The following is a 19,948-nucleotide window of genomic DNA, read 5'->3' on the forward strand; positions in this document are numbered from 1 at the left end:
CCCTTGGCTTCTGTCCACCAGGCGGGCATCCATGGTCCTCCTACTAAGGCCAGTCTGGGCCCTGTCAAGCCTCCTTGGCCAGTTACTGAGCTGATCCTGATGCTGGGCAATTGAACAGCTACATGGGCAGTATAGACAGCCCTTTGTGATGTTTCAGTTCCTACCACCAGTGTGGCTGACACAGGTGTCTCCTGCCTCACAGCCTTAGTCTGCCATGAGAGGTAATAACTTTCTGAGCATTGAATGTGGTCCTGACCACAACAGCCATACAGCAGAGTTACATACATACAACCCTGCGTTCCTTCAGCCTTCCAGCTGCAACAAACCTTTGACATTCATACTCATTGAAAATCAGAGACCTGAGAGCAACTGTCTCCCAGAGGGTAGGGAGATACCTGTTACATTTACCACCAGCATTAATACTGCTTTTTCTGTCAGTGGATTAGCTTCTTGTGGCCATGGCAGGGCCCCAGGAGCAGCAGATGGGCAGATGCAACCCCCGACCCTACGTGAGCTCCCTCCTTCCTTGGGCTTTGGACTCACTGCTGTGTACCGGGCCAGCAGTGATGTGGAGTGTGCTGCTTTCCCTGCCCGGCACCTGTTCTCATATCCAAATCTGCACCTCAGCTTTCCTTTCAGTCACCTGCCTCCATTCCAATCAGCTCCAGAAGGCAGACCCTATGTTCCACCCACCTTGAAGATGGGTGTGTGATCCCAGCCCATCCAACCCCACGTTCCATCCTCTGGGTGTTCTGATGGGGTCAAGGATGCAAATGCAACTGGAGCCAGGCCAAAGTCATTGAACAACATGACTTTTCATGGAACCTGAGGGAAGGAGGAACACTGCCTTAGAATGGTCGGTGAGTGGGTGTCCACCTGGAGCTGCTGGAGGCCCCAGATGCAGCGAGAGAGACTGTCCATGAGTGGGGCCACCCCACAGGCACTCAGGTCGGAGGGCTGGAGACCGACCATGTCCTACTGGGAGAGCCCCTGGATCTGGCAGGCTCAGGCACCATCTTAAAATTGCCTCTTGCAGTCACTAACATTTCTATCATTTATAAAGTAATTAGTTTATTTTACTTCTCCAAGTGTGTCTGGTCCCTTGCAACTAGAAAAGTCCCAGCTGACACATCATTATCAATAATTCCTGAGACTACCTCTGCCTGGCGTCCTCCCTGGGTGGAGCATGGCTGGGGGGGTGGTTGAGGAGTGCATGGGGTCAGATCTGAGGGGCTGAAAACAGCTCTGTCCCTGTTCCTTCTCTGTTCTGGGGTAGAGAATCCCCAGAACAGTGAGAGGAGAAGTTAGGGAAGAGGTCCCTGCATGTTGTGCTTGTATTTTCCTTGTTTTAGGGCTCATTCTGTTAGTGTGTTTTTTTTACTAGGAAATCCACCCAATTCCTCTAGGCTTCCAGGTTGATGCAGCTTGTTTCTAAACATGCTCTCAAGGCAACTTATTGCTGTTCACATCTGTGGCCACTGATTTAGGTAGTGTTCATTGGGTCTCCCCACTGGGAAGGTACTTTCCCCCATGTCCATCCTGTGTGTCTTCTTGAGGAGGAAGACCTCCTCTGAAGAGGGGAGTCGGCCACACCTCCATGATGGATGTCTGAGTGCCAACATCAATTATTCAGAATTCTTCTGCAATATAACTATGTCCAACCCCATGCGTAAAAATCACTTAATAACTTATTTTTACTAATGTGAATGTCTGGATCACTGTTTTAGGCTTTTGGTGACAGCCCAGCACTAGCATCTGGTTGCTCCGGTCATGGCTGCTGTGGCTCTGGAGAACTACATCCATCGGCTCCTGTTCCCCTTTGACATATTCAGTCTTTGTCAGCCTTTTTTGGGGGGGTACTTCCCTATTTTGTGATACTTCATTATTCTTTATTTACTGTTTCAGTCCTAGTGTTATCCATTTATTCAAACAGCCCTGCCACCTTAGGGAATGGTATTAAAAATTTACATGTTGCAGCTAAATGTGCTCAGTGGACAATGGAAGAAAATATACGCACCAGTTCCAATCTATGCATACATACCTAATTATAAAGATTTCTATGTGGAACTGTCTTTAGCTAAGGATGAGTTTATATAGATGTCTCCAGCCTCATCCCGTATCACATGGATATTGTCACCTCTCCTTGTTTATCTGTAACTTCCCACTCCAACAGGAGAAGCCTGGCTTCTAAAGTCACAGGAGCAAAATGAAGTCACTTATGATAAGTCTCCATGTCAGGGAACCAAGACAATGCCTAACCTAACTGCAGTTTTGCCAGGCCCCCAGTCCCTCCCCACTTGCAAAGTATAACCTTTAACCAGCCATATTGGAGTTTCCTGGTCAGCCCTTGGAGGAAATCTGCTGACAGACCCCTTCTATTCCCTGTAGGAGGGTGACCTTGCCTAAAACAATGCATTCTTTGCTTTTATGTTTCCCCTCCCTCTCTGCCTTTATAAACCTGTCCTTTCCTGCAGCTCAATGGATTGCCCCTCTACTTGCTAGATAGGGTTCTTCCCAGTTTATGACTCTTTTAAATAAAAATAATTTGAAATTTAAATTTACATTTGGTTTTTGTATTTTAAACATATTTAAGATTCATCTGTGTCTGCATGGGTTGGCAATTCATTTCTTTCTATGGCTGAATAGTACTGCATTGTATGTGTAGGGGAGGAAAAATAACTTTTCCTTTACTTTTTCAGGTTCTTGGCTGAGACCCTCCATAATAAAAGAGAGATTAATAATGAGACAGGGATGGTGGGTGTAGTCAGATTAGGGTGAGGGCCTACGGGGGAAAAGCACGGTGGAATATTTACAGTAAGATCGTTGTAACAATGGGCAAAGAAGTTCCTATTGAAAGTCTGTGCTAAGCATTATACAAAGTCAAGGTCACACTAATTCTCTAGGGTAAAGATATAGACATCTTCAGTGAGATCAGTTAAAGGTCAAAATGCCAGGAGCATCTTGGCCTGGAATGTTTGAGTGTTCTACAAGGGTATCATCGTAACCTGTGACTCTGCTGTCAGCCCTAGGAATCAGAGTATATGACCCAGCCCACCTTGAGGACAGGGCAGGTGATGCAAGTCCACACCCCTAAGTTTTTTCATGTTCTTGCAAAATCCTCAGCTGCCTATAAAACCAACTAGACAACACACCACTGCAGGCTCTCTTGTCCCCTCCTGGTGTGAGCCAGGAGCTCTAGTCTCTCACTTTATTTCTAAATAAAAGCCTATACCTTACTCTCCAAACCTTGAGTGTTTGTGAAGCTCATTCTTCAGCTTCATGAACAAGAACCCCAGCATCAAAGGTAGGAAAAAAGTCTAGAATTTTGACAACATTAATACTGGCTGTATACACAGGGGATTCCCAGGAAAACTAGTGAACTCCAGGAAATGGCCCAAGCCATCACCTGAAATAGGATCTTCAGGTAAAAACAAAAGGAACTCTTCCAGGCAGCCAGTTGAGGGAAGTTATCAGGCAAAGCACAGTAAATAAGGGCTTAAGTCCAGGCCTCCTCTGTTGACATGGATTTCTAGGGATTTATTCATCCTTGTATTCTTGGTACAGAGAGGGAGACACTGTACAAGTGGAGATTTCCTTTCTTAATGCAGACTTCTCTCACAAAAGGGCAACTTGTAGTCACTTTTTAGTGATTCCTCTGTGTCTGCTGTTTTTAAAAATTAATCAGACCCAAATAATCCTATGCCCAAGAGGCATATTTTAGGGTGTCATATTCTGGTCCCTTTCACATGAATGTACCACAATTTACCTATTCATTCTGAATTTATTATCTACTTATTTCAAGTTTTTAGCCATTATGAATAGAGCTACTGTGTATAATTGCATGGTGGTTTTCTCAAAGCAGTTGTCTAAATACTGGAGGCATGATTCTTGGATCCTAACATGAGACTTGTGTTGAAAGAAACTGGCAAACTCTCTTCCAAGGCGCTGTCCATGCAGTGAAGGAGGCTCCCAGTGCTCCTCACCCCACAGAGGTCGGTGTTGTCATGTTTCTGGAGTTTGGCAGTTCTCCTAGGTGTGCAGTGCTGTGTCTCCTGATTTCCCAAATCCTTTATCAAATATATACTTTGCAAATATTTTCTCCCAGTTTGTGTCTTGTCTCTGGTTCTCTGAACAAGGTCTTTCAGATTAGAAAATTTTAATTTTATAAAGCCAAGAAATTGTTTTTCTTCTGTGAACATGCTTTTTGTGTAGGATCTTAACAGTTATCAGCAAATACAAGATTATGTAGATTTTCATTTTTTATCTAGAATTTTATAATTTTGCATTTAAAATTTGCCAATGTACAATTCTGAGTGAGATTTGGTGTAAGCTGTAAAACTTGTGTCTGTAAGATAAACTGCAGCTGAAATAAGCAGGCAAAGAGAGGCAACAAAGGGCCAGGTAATTTATTTGAATGCCCTCGAGTGAGGTTCTGCAGTCCAGCTATCACAGGCCGGGGAAGTCACGTGAAAATAGACAGCGAGTTTTAAAAGAAGGCAGGGGGAGGCAGAGCTTAGATTTACAGCGGTGTGATTGGCTAAACTAAGGCACATTTTTCAGGTTGGGAGGGGGCAGCTGAAGGGCCCCCACCCATAAGATGGCGAAATTCCTGCTTCTCTTCCGGGTTCTCGGTTTCCGCCAGCACCACCTGAAGCCCGATCACCCCTCGCCCCCCTCCCAATCCCAGCACGTAGCCAATAGCCACCAGCCCCAAAGAAGTGACACCACAATCACCCCATGCCCCTTCCTAAATAACCCAGCACCTTTCCCTAATAAAGTGGAATTCTCCGGTGAATTGCTTCTGTGTGTCGCTCCTTTCCTTTCATTGGTGCCGAAACCCAGGAGATGGGACACCCCAACTGGGCCCCGTCTTCCCCCGAAACCAGCAGCAGCTTGCCCTCGTCCTCTTTATCCGGCGCTGGCTCCTCACACTTACCACTCCTCTTTGGCCTTTGGGTAAGTTTTCCCCCAGAGCGGGCCACTCTTCCCCGAGCTATCGCAGCGCCATTGACCATGATCGTCCGGCAAGGCCCTGAAGCTCGGGGACGAGGGAACTCTCCCCACCTTAGGCCTTCACGGCTGCGGCGGACCCTCGGGGCCCCTCCTCCAACAGCCATAAACGATTTTACTCCTTTGCGGATGAAAACGTGCCCTTTCTCCCCCCCTCCTCCTTCCGTTCCTTCCACCGAAAATTCCTTCTGCTGAAAACTCCTAGTACTTGGTACCTCGGACTCCGGCACTCTGCCTTCCTAGAGAAGTCTGGGTGATGACCCACACTTCCTAAGAAACCGACTCGTATATGAGTTTCTGCAGACCACCAAGAATCAACGGAGACGCCCTTTGTCTCCTTGCGGTCTGCTCCCAGTCCGAGGATCTCCGTTCGTCTTCCCCTGTCCTTTAGCCATGGAAGCCTCCTCATCCCTCCCTGAAAGTTCGCCTCTTGAATGCCTGCTCAAGTATCTAGCCACCCTCTCCCTGACGCCTGATATAAAACCAAAACCTCCCCGTAAATACTGCTGCAACTGCTGACATAGCCCCTAAACAATAACAACCAATGGCCCGCAGGGGGAACTCTTGATCCTAACATCACTCGCAATCTCTTTAACTACTGTCAGCGCCTGAAAAACTGGAAGGAGATTCCCTATACCGAAGCTTTCCGCCTCCTCCTCCCGCCTCCCCCCAAGTTCTCCTAGCCTGCAAGCCGTCTCCCCCGCAAAAGCCTCCCTTTCACTCCCTTCTCCCTCCTACAACCCCTCCAACCTCTTTCACTGAGGCCACCGCCTCCCCCTCCTCTCCCACAGCAGCCCCTCCCCCTTCTTCCACCACCATCTCCTCCCCCACCTCACCCTCCTTGCAGTTCAAGCCTGAGCCTTTCAGCCCCCCTCCAACTAATTTCCAGGAGCCTCCTCTGTCTTTGCCCCCATCACCTGTTTCTCCCCCACAGACTGAGCCTGAACCCTTCAGTCCCCCTCAGATTTGGTCCCGAAAGCCTCCCAAAATTATCGCGTCTTTGCCCCCATCACCTGTTTCTCCCCACAGACTGAGCCAGAACCCTTCTGTCCTCCTCAGACTCGGTCCCAAGAGCCTCCCAAAATTATTGCGCCCCTTCGAGAAGTAGCAGGATCCGAAAGCATCGTGTGCATTCACAGCCCTTTCTCCTTAGGAGATTTAGCCCAACTGGAGAAACGCCTAGGTTCCTTCTCCACTGATCCCACGACATATATCAAGGAGTTTCAATGGACCCTCACACATCATGACATTTCAATGCTCCTGGCCAATACCCTCCTTCCTGAAGAGCGCAGATGAGTTTGGGACTTTGCCCAAACGCACGCCAAAGAAACCCACAGGACTGACCCCACCTATCCCCCTGGCCCCACCGCTGTCCCTGAACAAGACCCACACTGGGATTATAACACCGCCGTGGGTCTCCGCTCTTGAGTTATTTTTGCCTCCTGCTTAAAAGCAGGTATGAAAAAGGCAGCTTGTAAAGTAGTCAATTTTCAAAAACTACCTCCAAGTTCTTAGACAGACCCACTCAAGCCGTATTACAGTATACCAGCCGGACCCAGAAACGCCTGACAGGAGACATGTCCTTATGACATACTTCCTAGCTCAAAGCTACCCCGACATTAAAGCTAAACTCAAAAAGTTAGAACAGGGCCCCGCTACCCCACAGACTGAGATCCTAACAGTGGCCTTTAAAGTCTTCCATAACTGGGAGGAGGAGAAAGAACACCGAAAACAGGCTGATCAGGCCAATTTCCAAATGTTGGCCCAGCTGATAAAACCACAACCTGGGCACTCCTCTGCAAACAAGCCCCCCACAGGAGCTTGTTTCAACTGTGGACAAGAAGAACATTAGTCAAGGGTTACCACCCCATGCCCCAGATGCCACAAAAAAGGGCCACTGTGGGTCTGATTGCCCAGCCTCACGAAGGGGAGGCTGGACGAACAACCCCCATCCTAAGCCCTCCGTAGTGGGGCTGGCAGAAGAAGATTGATGGGGCCCGGGGGCTTCTCGCCCGACCATTTCCATCATCAAACAGGAGCCCAGGGTTACTTTAATAGTAGACGGTCGCCCCATCTCCTTCCTCCTAGATACAAGAGCCACCTTCTCAGTCTTGCGAGAATACCGGGGCCCTACCACGCCTGCCATTACTCCTATAGTCGGGGTAGGAGGTAAACAGATTTTCCCATTAAAAACCCCCCCTTTTATGCACAATCCAAGACAATCCCATACCTTTCTCCCACTCCTTCCTAGTTATGCCCCAGTGTCCCATCCCTTTACTAGGATGGGACATCCTTTCTCTCCTCCATGTTTCCATAACCATATCCACTCCCACAGCCCCCAGTACTCCCTTTCTGATAGCCCTCATAGCCGATGACCCCCCTCTACCCAATGAAAGCTCCAGTTACACCCTCATACACCCTGTAAATCCCAAAGTTTGGGACATTACAAGCCCCGCCGTAGCTCTATGTCCTCCTGTCTCTATCAAATTACGTAACCCCTCTCTGTATATCTGTCAGGCCCAATACCCCCTAACCACTTCAGCCCTCATAGGCCTCCAACCCGTCATTCAAGATCTTTTAAACAAAAATTACCTCAGACCCACTCACTCCCCGTTTAATACACCCATATTAGCTGTTAAAAAAACCAACGTATCTTTCCACCTCGTCCAAGACCTTCGCCTCATTAACATGGCCATCGTCCCTATCCATCCCTTAGTCCCAAATCCATACACCCTTTTATCGCAGATCCCTCCCTCAGCCTCCCACTTCTCAGTCCTAGATCTCAAAGACACATTTTTTTCTATCCCTCTGGAACCCTCCTCCCAAGATTTTTTTGCCATTACCTGGACGGACCCATACACAAGACATTCTGAACAACTCACTTGGACAGTTTTGCCACAAGGATTCCGAGTCCACCTTATTACAATACGTGGATGATCTTCTACTCTGCAGCCCCTCGTACGAACAGTCTCAACTTGACACTGCCTCCCTACTTAACCTTCTAGCTTCCAGAGGTTACCGGGTATCCCCTGTCAAAGCTCAAATCTCTTCCCCTTCTGTCACTTACCTGGGGTTTCTTCTATCTCAACAAAGAAAGTCCATTACCTTAGACAGAAAACAGCTCCTCTCTGACATGCCCGTTCCAAAAACCAAGACAGAAATCCTTTCCTTTCTAGGCCTGGCTGAGTATTTTAGAGCGTGGATCCCTAACTTCTCCCTGTTGGCAAGACCCCTATATGACCTCAGCAAGGGCGCCCCTGGAGAACCATTATCCTCACCCCAACACTCCTTCATTAAGCTCCGTGGAGCCCTTGTGGAAGCCCCAGCTCTCCATCTTCCTGATTTGTTAAAGCCCTTGTAATTATACATTCATGAGAGGTCCAGTCAAGCTCTAGGAGTCCTAAGCCAATATTATGGCCCATCCTTTGCCCCAGTAGCTTATCTTTCCAAGCAATTAGACTCCACAGTTCGGGGATGGGCCCCCTGCCTACGGGCATTAGCCGCTGGACAGCTCTTGCAGAAGGAAGCTCATAAACTGTCATTCGGGGTGCCCCTTACCATTCTGTCCCATCACCTAAAGGATCTCTTAACCTACAAAAGTTTACAGACTCTCCCTCCCTCCAGACTCCTGACCTTACTGTCCTCTTTTCTCCAAAATCCCGTTCACCCCCTTTGCCATCCATACCCGAATCATGACTTTTTCCTCCTTTACTGCTCCCTCGCTCTCTCTCGCTTTTTTTCCTCATTCCTATTGTCTTCCCCGCCACCCCAGCCTCCTTTGTATGGCGATTCAAAGACAGACTTACACACAGCATCAAACAAAAATTACTGTCCTCATTGCCACATCAGACTGCCCTCTGAAAGGCTGCTCTGAGCCTTTATACCTCCACTTTCCTCCCTCCACTGAAGTGTTCACTAGCAGCTACCTTTATTCTCCCTACCTCTGCTTCCTCTATGACCAAAAACAAGCCTGTTGCAGGCGATGGCCAGACACCTACAGAGATGTCCCTACTGGTCTTGTGCCATTCACTACATGGGTAACTCCCAGTACCCACAGTATTACTCCTCCAACCCATTCTCTTCAATACTAACAAACCCCTTCCTCACCTGGCTGTGGCCCATTGCAGGCCCTATAATAATCATTCTTCTCGCCTGTCTCTTCTTACCTTGTATAGTAAAGTTTATCAAATCCCAAGTCGGTAAAATCTCTAATCAAACTTTCAACCAGCTTTTACGCAGGAACTACCAGCTTTTAGCCACAGAAGATCCCTCACCCTCACGTAACCTCCTCACCACACGCTGACATGGACCCCTCTCTCCACTGGAAACTGTTCCTGGAAACAATGGCCGCAGATGCCTGGCTTCTGGCACCCGTATCCTCTTGACACCATTAGAATCAACAAGTCCTCAACCTATGGTTACAAGGAACCTTCATTGATTTCCAACCTGAAGAAGTCCACATCTACTTGTCCTTACTGTGGGGAGTCCTATCAATTATTTCCGCCCAGTCCTCAAGCCCTCACTCCATTCTCCGCCCCTGTTCAGCAGGAAGCCGTCAGACAGAAAGCAACGTCCACAACCCCATAGTGGCGAAAGGGGGGAATGAAGGACCCCCACCCATAAGATGGCAAACTTCTTGCTTCTCTTTGGGGTCCTCGGTTCCTGCCGGCGCCAGCTGAAGCCCAATCACCCCTTGACCCCCTCCCAATCCCAGCACGTAGCCAATAGCCACCAGCCCCGTAGAAGTGACACCTCAATCAGCTCATGCCCCTTCCTATATAACCCAGCACCTTTCCCTAATAAAGTGGAATTCTTCGGTGAATTGCTGCTGTGTTTCGCTCCTTTCCTTTCAGTTATTAGTGAATACAAGCAACCAACTTTTGTACCTTACAAGTTTATTTTTAGTTTTAAAAGGTCTTTGGTGGAGTGGTGTGGGAAATTGGAATTCTAAAATCTCACTGTTTGTACCGCAGGTTGTCCCAACGCCCAAGGCCCAGTGGCTACAGGGGATTCTCCCACGTGACTGCTAGTGACCCCCTGGACCCCTGCAAGGTGAGTAGCGCCCCCATCAGTTGAACTGGATGGGGAGGCCTTGGCCTCTGTTGACGGAGTGTGATGTCTGCTCTGCTTTTCTCATGGTTGTTTGGCAAAGTAATTTACTTTCCCGAAATTTCAAACATACAGAAAACTTGCAGTGTCAGTACAAATTCTCATTTTACTGAATTCCCCAGCATCTCACTTTACCGCAGTTGCCACTTCACACAAAATGCTGGAGCATCTACCCCAAACAGGGACATGATCCCAGGGAGTATTAGGGCCTCCACGTGGTGATCCAATGAACAGACCCACGGTAGCGGTCACCACCCACAGCAGCTGTGTGCACACATATTTCTATCCTGATGCAGTTTCGTTTTTCTGGAACTGTTCCTGAGATTTTACCTCAGTTGGGCTCTCTGGGACCTTGGACAAGTGGGATCACATAATATTTGTCCTTCTTTGAGGGGGGCATTTCACTGAGCATAACGACTTTAGGGTCCATCTGTGTAGCAGGTCTTAGGACTCCTTGTTTACTCCACTGTGAGGAAAACACACTTTTTTCATGTGTCTGTGGACACCCGGGTCTCCACCTTTTGCCTGTTTTGAGTAATGTAGCTGTGAATATGCATATGCAAATATCTAAGTCCCTGCTTTCGTGTCACTTGGGCAAATGCCCTGAAATGGAATCGCTAATCATATGTTAATTCTATACTCTAGTTTCTGGGGATGCCCTGCACACACACACACACACACACACACACACACACACAGTTTTCAAAGCAGCTTTGGACCATTTTCTTTATTTCTGTATTTGTCAGAATAATGCAGTTTGTGAGTCAACCCTGTTTTGTTCATCTGTTTACCCCTTGATGGGCATTAGGGTTGTTTATGCCTTTTTGCTGTGGTGAGCGGTGCTGCCAAGAACTCATGGGCCAGTTTCTGTTTGAACAACGTTTTCATTTTTGGGGGTATGTATCTAGGAGTGGGTGTTAACCCACAATTAGGTAATTGCATTATATATTATAAGGAAATGGCAAGCTGTTGTACACAGGCTGCATGTTTTATATTTCCACAAGGAAAGGTTAGGGGCTCCAATTCCTCTACATCCTTGACAGCATGTGGTTTTGAATTTTCCTGAGTATGGCCATTGCCGTGTGCTTGCAGTGGGTGGCCCCTGTGATCTAATTTGCATTTCCATTATGACTAATGCTGTGTGATGCCTGGTCACGTGCTTGTTGAATGTCTGTGTGTCTTAGCTGGAGTCTTTTGTCCACTTTAAAATTTGGGTTGTTGTCTTGTTGCCCTGTACGAGTTCGTGGTGTTTTCTGGATAACAGGCTCTTGTAAGATGTACAATGTGCAGATATTTTCTTCTGTCCTGTGACTGTTTTTCACATTATGGTTGGTGACTTTTGATGCAGAAAAGTTTTTAATTTGGGAGAACTTTAATTTATGCTTCTTTTGTTGCTTGCCCTTTGGTGTCATATCTGAGAAACCATGGCTAAATCCAACATCATGAAGGTTTCTCCTCATGTTTACTTCTAAAGTCTATAATTTTACCTATTACATGTAAGCGCTTTATCTTGAGTTAATTTTTATATGTGGTATGTATTAAGGGTCCAGTTTCATTTCTCTGCACAGGGACAGCCATTTGCCCAGCACCATTTGCTGAAGAGACCATTCTTTCCCTAATTTAATGTTGTCCACCCTTGTCAGAAATTAAATGACTGTAGATGGTTGTGGTCATTTCTGGGCTTTCCTCTCAGTTCTGCTGATCTATACATGCAGTTGACCTTTGAACAACATGGGGGTTTGTGTAGCTCACATCCCACAGAGTCAGAATCCACATGAAACAACTGACTCCCCCATAACTAAAGTATTATCCTAAAACTGTTTGCCTATTTTGACTGGAAACCTTACCAATAATATAGACTCTCAATTAAGACATATTTTGTACATTATACATATATTTTGTGCTGTATTCTAACAGTAAGCTAAGCTAGAAAAAAGCAAATGTTTCAAATTGTCTTAAGTCTTTAAACACTTTTTCTATATATTTGTGGAAAAAAATCCACTCAAGTGGACCTTGGCAGTTCACACCCATGCTGTCCAAGGGCCAACTGTGTATGTTTATGCCAGTGGCACAGTGTTTTATGTACTGTTACTTTGTACTAAGATTTGATCTTGGGGGCCATGAGCCTGCAGCTTTGATTTTCTTTTTCAAGATTGTTTTCAAGGCCTCTTTGGGGTCCCTTGATATTCCATGTGTCAGGATCAGCTGGTACATTAAAGCCTGTGTGAATTTTCAAAGAAATCATGTTGACTCTGTAGGGTGCATTTGAGTCATTGCCACTTTAACAGTATTTAATTATTTCCATCAACATGAGTAGACTTTACATGTATTTAGCTCTTTTTTAGTTTTAAAATTATCAATGTTTTATTATTTTCAATGTACAAGATTTGCACCTTAAGTCTATTCTTAGTATTTTATTAATGTTCACATTATTTAATATGGAATTTTAAAGAAGAGGGGCTTCTCCTCTGATCACAGGGCTCTTTCCATCACCCTAGAGGGTCCTTCACTCCCCACCCAGAGCTGCAAATGGACAGTTAGAGAAACTGCCTGTCAGACCCTCACATAGCCCTGGAAGCTGATACTTGTCACTATGGCCACATTGGCCTTTTAGTTGGAATCTCAGTCCGTACATCTTGGGGTCACACATTATACATTATATATTTTGTATAACTCAACTTAGTTTCTGTTTTATATGCTCCTTCTCCTGGGAATAGTGGAAACACGAATTCCCAACCCTCTCCCTGGGATGCGCCACCATGAACACGGGAGTACAATAGAAAACATGCATATTGGTCTGGGCCTCGTTCCTGACACTGGGTTCCTAAAGCTCTGGGGATTTCCTGAGTAATAGTGGCATCTTTTGTTCTAAGTAGGTGGTTCTGGGTGGGTTCTGCTTGGTTGTCTGACAGGCAGAAAGCCCAAGCCATGATGAGAAGCTTGGGATTTTCAGCGTCACCCCTCCATTCTCCAGAGAAAGGGGAGGGGATAAAATGGAGTCAATAATACACCATACCTGTGTCTCAAAATATGGAATTTGGAGAGCTTCCAGGTTGGCGAACATATCCATGTGGTGTACTGGGAGGGTGATGCATTCCAACTCCACAGGGAAGAATGAAGCCTTCTGCTGGCCCAAGGCCGATGCCTTCGTAATCCCAAAGAAGCTGTTAGAAACCATTTCTCACGCAAGACCGGTAACCTCCAGTGATCAAGGCACCAAATTCACTGGGCAAATCACTGTACATTTCACTGTCCAAGTTGTAGTGAAATGTAATGGATGTACCCCAATTTGCCAAGGCATTCATCTATTGAAACACATCCTGGTTTCTTGAAGTTTTTAGCCTTTATGAATAGAGGTATTGCATAAAATTGCATGGTGGCTTTTTTGGGGCATTGTTTTTCAAAGCAGTTTAAATACTGGCGATGTAATTCTTGGATGTTAAGGTGAGACTTTTTTTAATTGTAAAATATTTGTTATGGCTCTTTTTTTAATGGATTTTTGTATATCTTGAGTACAAATCCTGTATCAAATATGTATTTTGAAAATATTTTCTTTCAGTTTGTGTCTTGTGTTTGGGTTCTCTGAACAAGGTCTTTTAGAGTAGAAATTATAATTCTGTTAAGCCCATGTGATTATTTTTCTTTTGTGGATAAGCCTTTGGTGTTGGGTGGTGAAAGTCTGCAGTAAAGTTGTGTAGATTTTGCTTTTACCTATGAATTTTCTAATTTAGAATAAAAAATTTGCCTATGGAGAATTTTTTTATGAGTGTAACATTAGAAAAAAATTTTAATTAAGGTATTACGGATATACACTCTTATGAAGGTTTTACATGAAAAAACACTGCAGTTACTACATTCACCCATATTATCGAGTCCCCTCCGTAACCCATTGCAGTCACTGTCCATCAGTGTAGTAAGATGCCACAGAGTCACTACTTGTTTTCTCTCTTCTACACTGTCTTCCGTGTGATCCCCCACACCATGTGTGCCAATCATAATACCCCTCAATCCCCTTCTCCCTTCCTCCCTACCTGCCCTCCCCCACCCTCCCATTTGGTTAACCGCTATTCCCCTCTTGGAGTCTGTGAGTCTGTTTCTGTTTCCGTCCTTCAGTTTTACTGTGCTGTTATACTCCACAAATGAGGGAAATCATTTGGTATTTGTCTTTCTCCACTTGGCTTATTTCACTGAGCATAATATCTTCCAGCTCCATCCATGTTGTTTCAAGTGGTTGGATGTGTTTTTTCTTATGGCTGAGTAGTATTCTATTGTGTGTATGTACCACATCTTTCTTATTAATTTATCTACTGATGGATATTTAGGTTGCTTCTATATCTTGGCTATTGTAAATAGTGTTGCAACAAATAGAGGGGTGCATATGTCATTTTGAATCTGAGAAATTATATTCTTTGGTTAAATTCCTAAGAGTGGAATTCCTAGGTCAAATGGTATTTCTATTTTTAGTTTTCTAAGGAACATGCCTATGGGGAATTTTGAGTTAATTTTGGTGTAAGTTGTAAAGCCTGTGTCTACTTCATTTCATTCCTTTCACTCTCAAACAAAGTGGAGAAGACACAGGAAATTTGTGCCTATTGCGGCTTGAATTTCCAAAGATTTGTGGTTCATCAGTTTAGTCACAAGAGGACACCACCTTCCCTGAGCTGTGAGCGCGGTCCTGCACCGCTCACTGCGGCCCGCAGGTGGCGCCTCTGCCCTCTTTGTGAACCAGCGGGGCGCATGCGCAGTGAGTTCGCAAGACTTTTCTCCCAGCTCTGACTGATGCTGGAATTGCTCCGGCTCCCCTGCAGCTCCGTGACACCGCGGGCCGCATCTGCAGCGACAGCTCTGTTTTCTGAGGAGCTGCGGTAGGGAAAGGTAAGGAGAGGTTCTCCGTGCACCGCCTGCCGAACGCACCTCTTCAGGGGCCGGGGGAGAAAGGCCTGCGATGAGAACCGTCTTTGCGGAGTCTGGGCTGAGGCGGAAGCGGGTGAGTTCGGGGTGCGGCGGGTGTGACTCAGGGCGAGTTCAGGGTGCAGGCTGAGACTGGGCCGGGGCGGATGTGCACATCCAGCGCGTCCCCGGGAGCCCGTGTCTCCGCGTTGCGCACCTCGGGCCCCGTAGATCGGGTGGATTGGCCGCACCTGCGGGATGCCCTCCGGGCTGCAGGCATCCTTCCTAACAAGGCTCTGAGATGGGAAAGGGGACGGAGGGGACTTGGCTTCTTAAGCGGTCCGCTTACCCGGGCTGCAGCCCTTGCTGTGTGCCCAGCACATGGGGCAGTTTCCTGGGAAGGTTCCTCGAGGTCGGGTCCGCCTGGGAGGCTCCCCGGGCATAGCATGGCACACAGCCCAGCTTCCTGAGGGCGGCCCCCACCCACGGCCTGCGCCCGGGGCCTCGTTGAGCCAGTTCTTGGTGCCGAGCAGGTTGGGGGATGAAGGGCACCTGGTGTCCTGTTTCCACACCTGCTTCTCCTTGGCGCCTCACTGCGTCTCGGTTGCTACAGGTCCACAGTGAAGTGGGAGGTCAAGGCATGATGCCCGGGCTCTGCTTTCTCAGGATGGCTGTGGGGATTGGGTCCCGTGCGGTTCCATTCAGCCTGTTGGGTGTTTGCTTCTGTGTGAAGTGCGGTGGAATTTCGGTGGGGGTTCCGACGGAGTGTGCAGGTTGCTGTGGGTGAAGGGGACTTGTAATAACCTAACTCTCCCATCCAGGTCTGCAGTGTCCTCAGTTTTCAGAGCTCAGGCCTCAAGCCTCCTGAATCACTGGTTAGGCTTGTCCTGAAGTACTTTATTCTTTATGATGCAGTTGTAAAGGGCATTGTTTTCTTAATCTCTCTTTCTGATGGTTGGTTATTGGTGAACAGAAGCAAACAACTTCTGTATATTGATTTTGTATCCTGCAAGATTCTTGATTTTATTTTTAGCTGTAATAGGTTTTTGGTGGAGCGGTGTGGAAATTGGAATTAAAAAATCCCACTGTGCCACTCCAGGTCGTCCCAACAACCAAGCCCAGTGTCTGCAAGGGAATTTTACCACGGGCCCTGCAGGCTGAGTAGCGCTCCACTTTGGGTGAACTGAATGGGGAGGGCTTGGCCTCTGTGACCGGGTGTAATGCCTGCTCTGCTCTTCTGGTGCAGGACTGACATGGTTGTTCTAAAAAGTAATTTACTTTACAGCAATTTAAAGCATATAGAAAACTTTCAGTGTCAGTACAGTCTTTACACTGAATTCTCCAGAATCCCACTTTACCGCACCCACCACTTCACACAAAATGCTCTTGGCCTCTACCCCAAATAGGGACAAGTTTCCAGTAAGCCACCACCTGACCCAAAATGAGGGAAGTATTAGGGTCTCCACATGATAATCCAGTGCACAGACCCCGCACAGCTGTTCCCACCTACCCCAGCTGTGTGCAAATGTCTTTCCATTCTTTTTTTTTTTTTAATAATTATTTTTTATTGAAGGGTAGTTGACACACAGTATTACATTACATTAGTTTCAAGTGTACAACACAGTGGTAAAACATTTATATACATAATTCTAGGTTCCAGCTATCACCCTACCAAGCTGTTACAATATCTTGACTATATTCCTTATGCTATACATTACATCCCGGTTACTTATTTATTTTACCATTGGAAGTCTGTCCTTTTTTTTTTTTTTTTTGTGAGGGCATCTCTCATATTTATTGATCAAATGGTTGTTAATGACAATAAAATTCTGTATAGGGGAGTCAATGCTCAATGCACAATCATTAATCCACCCCAAGCCTAATTTTCGTCAGTCTCCAATCTTCTGAGGCATAACAAACAAGTTCTTACATGTAGAACAAATTCTTACATAATGAATAAGTTACATAGTGAACAGTACAAGAGCAGTCATCACAGAAACTTTCGGTTTTGCTCATGCATTATGAACTCTAAACAGTCAGTTCAAATATGAATACTCATTTGGTTTTTATACTTGATTTATATGTGGATACCACATTTCTCTCTTTATTATTCTTATTTTTAATAAAATGCTGAAGTGGTAGGTAGATACAAGATAAAGGTAGAAAACATAGTTTAGTGTTGTAGGAGAGCAAATGTAGATGATCAGGTGTGTGCCTGTAGACTATGTGTTAATCCAAGCTAGACCAGGGCAATAAAGCATCCACGTATGCAGAAGATTTCTCTCAGAACAGGGGGGGTGAGGTTCTAAGCCTCACCTCTGTTGATCCCCAATTTCTCACCTGATGGACCCCTGCAACTGTGCCTGTCTTAGGTTGTTCCTCCCTTGAGGAATCTTACCCGTCTCTGGCTAACCAGTCATCTTCCGGGGCCATACAGGTAAATGTGAAGTTGGTAAGTGAGAGGGAAGCCTTATTGTTTGAAAAGGTTAGCTTTTTACTTCTTTGCATATTTATGCCCTGTGGCTTCTATGCCCAGCATTTGTCTTGAGGTATCTTTACCACTTGGAAGAATTATGATACTCGGTAAATTTGATATGAGGCACGAATTCTATTTAAGGGTTGAAATTAGGAAGGAAGAAGAAAAGCTATAAAAGTAGCAGGCGGAAGAAAACATGGGAAGATTGATTATTTCTTTGACATATCTTCTTGTAGAGTACTTCAGCATGTATAGGTTTTAAGCTACTACTTAAATTGCGCACACACATTAACATAATAGGAGTATAGTTACATAACCAAAGCAGATCTGTAATTACCAGCCATCTCCAGTGAAACCAAGAAAACCAGTTAGGCACCCTAGGCATTTGTGAAAACTTATCTATGATATGGTGGATATTGTCCAACTGAACTTGAACCGTCTGAGAGAAATCAGACAAATTAAAACAACCCATTCCTGGGGAATGTTCACCTCCCTTATGTTCTTTTAACAATAAATAGTCTGTAGTTGTAAGATTTTGGAGCGCTACAATTTGCACTTCTCCTAATTCTTGGTTGAGTTCCAACAGTATAGATCCAGTCAAATTTGTTGTTTTACTGTATGCACAGGCCAGCTTAGATATCTCCTTCCTCATTCCCATGGCAAGTCCAGGAACTGGTGGGATGAGTGCATCTACAGCTGTAGCAGTGCGTGGATCTTTGTTGGGGTTTTTTGATGATCATCTTCTGGCATGAGTCTTCCAGAGAGTGCAGATGTTGGAAGTTCTTTTTCATATCTTATCTTAGTTCATTTTCGGGGTAGCCCAATTAGGGTTTAATCCTCTGTATAAACACAAACAGACCCTTTGCCTACACTTTTATATGCCCTTTATACCCTTGTGTAGAACTCGTTGAAGGTTACCACTCAGGAACTGCCCTTTTTTTTTTTTTTTTGCTTTGTTTTTGGTATCACTAATCTACACTTACATGACGAATGTTATGTTTACTAGGCTCTCCCCTATACCAGGTCTCCCCTATAAACCCCTTTACAGTCACTGTCCATCAGCATAGCAAAATGTTGTAGAATCACTACTTGCCTTCTCTGTGTTGTACAGCCCTCCCTTTTCTCCTACCCCCCCATGCATGTTAATCTTAATACCCGCCTACTTCTCACCCCCTTATCCCTCCCTACCCACCCATCCTCACCAGTCCCTTTCCCTTTGGTACCTGTTAGTCCATTCTTGAGTTCTGTGATTCTGCTGCTGTTTTGTTCCTTCAGTTTTTCCTTTGTTCTTATATTCCACAGATAAGTGAAATCATTTGATATTTCTCTTTCTCCACTTGGCTTGTTTCACTGAGCATAATACCCTCCAGCTCCATCCATGTTGCTGCAAATGATTGGATTTGCCCTTTTCTTATGGCTGAGTAGTATTCCATTGTGTATATGTACCACCTCTTCTTTATCCATTCATCTATTGATGGACATTTAGGTTGCTTCCAATTCTTGGCTATTGTAAATAGTGCTGCAATAAACATAGGGGTGCATCTGTCTTTCTCAAACTTGATTGCTGCGTTCTTAGGGTAAATTCCTAGGAGTGGAATTCCTGCGTCAAATGGTAAGTCTGTTATGAGCATTTTGATGTACCTCCATACTGCTTTCCACAATGGTTGAACTAACTTACATTCCCACCAGCAGTGTAGGAGGGTACCCCTTTCTCCACAGCCTCGCCAACATTTGTTGTTGTTTGTCTTTTGGATGGAAGCCATCCTTACTGGTGTGAGGTGATACCTCATTGTAGTTTTAATTTGCATTTCTCTGATAATTAGCGATGTGGAGCATCTTTTCATGTGTCTGTTGGCCATCTGTATTTCTTTTTTGGAGAACTGTCTGTTCAGTTCCTCTGCCCATTTTTTAATTGGGTTATTTGTTTTTTGTTGAGGCGTGTGATCTCTTTATATATTCTGGACGTCAAGCCTTTATCGGATGTGTCATTTTCAAATATATTCTCCCATACTGTAGGGATCCTTCTTGTTCTATTGATGGTGTCTTTTGCTGTACAGAAGCTTTTCAGCTTAATATAGTCCCACTTACTCATTTTTGCTGTTGTTTTCCTTGCCCAGGGAGATGTGCTCAAGAAGAGGTCACTCATGTTTATGTCTAAGAGGTTTTTGCCTATGTTTTCTTCCAAGAGTTTAATGGTTTCATGGCTTACATTCAGGTCTTTGATCCATTTTGAGTTACTTTTGTATATGGGGTTAGACAATGGTCCAGTTTCATTCTCCTACATGTAGCTGTCCAGTTTTGCCAGCACCACCTGTTGAAGAGACTGTCATTTCGCCATTGTATGTCCATGGCTCCTTTATCAAATATTAATTGACCATATATGTCTGGGTTAATGTCTGGATTCTCTAGTCTGTTCCATTGGTCTGTGGCTCTGCTCTTGTGCCAGTACCAAATTGTCTTGAT

This window comes from Manis pentadactyla, chromosome 6 (genome assembly GCF_030020395.1).
Source record: "Manis pentadactyla isolate mManPen7 chromosome 6, mManPen7.hap1, whole genome shotgun sequence".
Taxonomy (NCBI): domain Eukaryota; kingdom Metazoa; phylum Chordata; class Mammalia; order Pholidota; family Manidae; genus Manis; species Manis pentadactyla.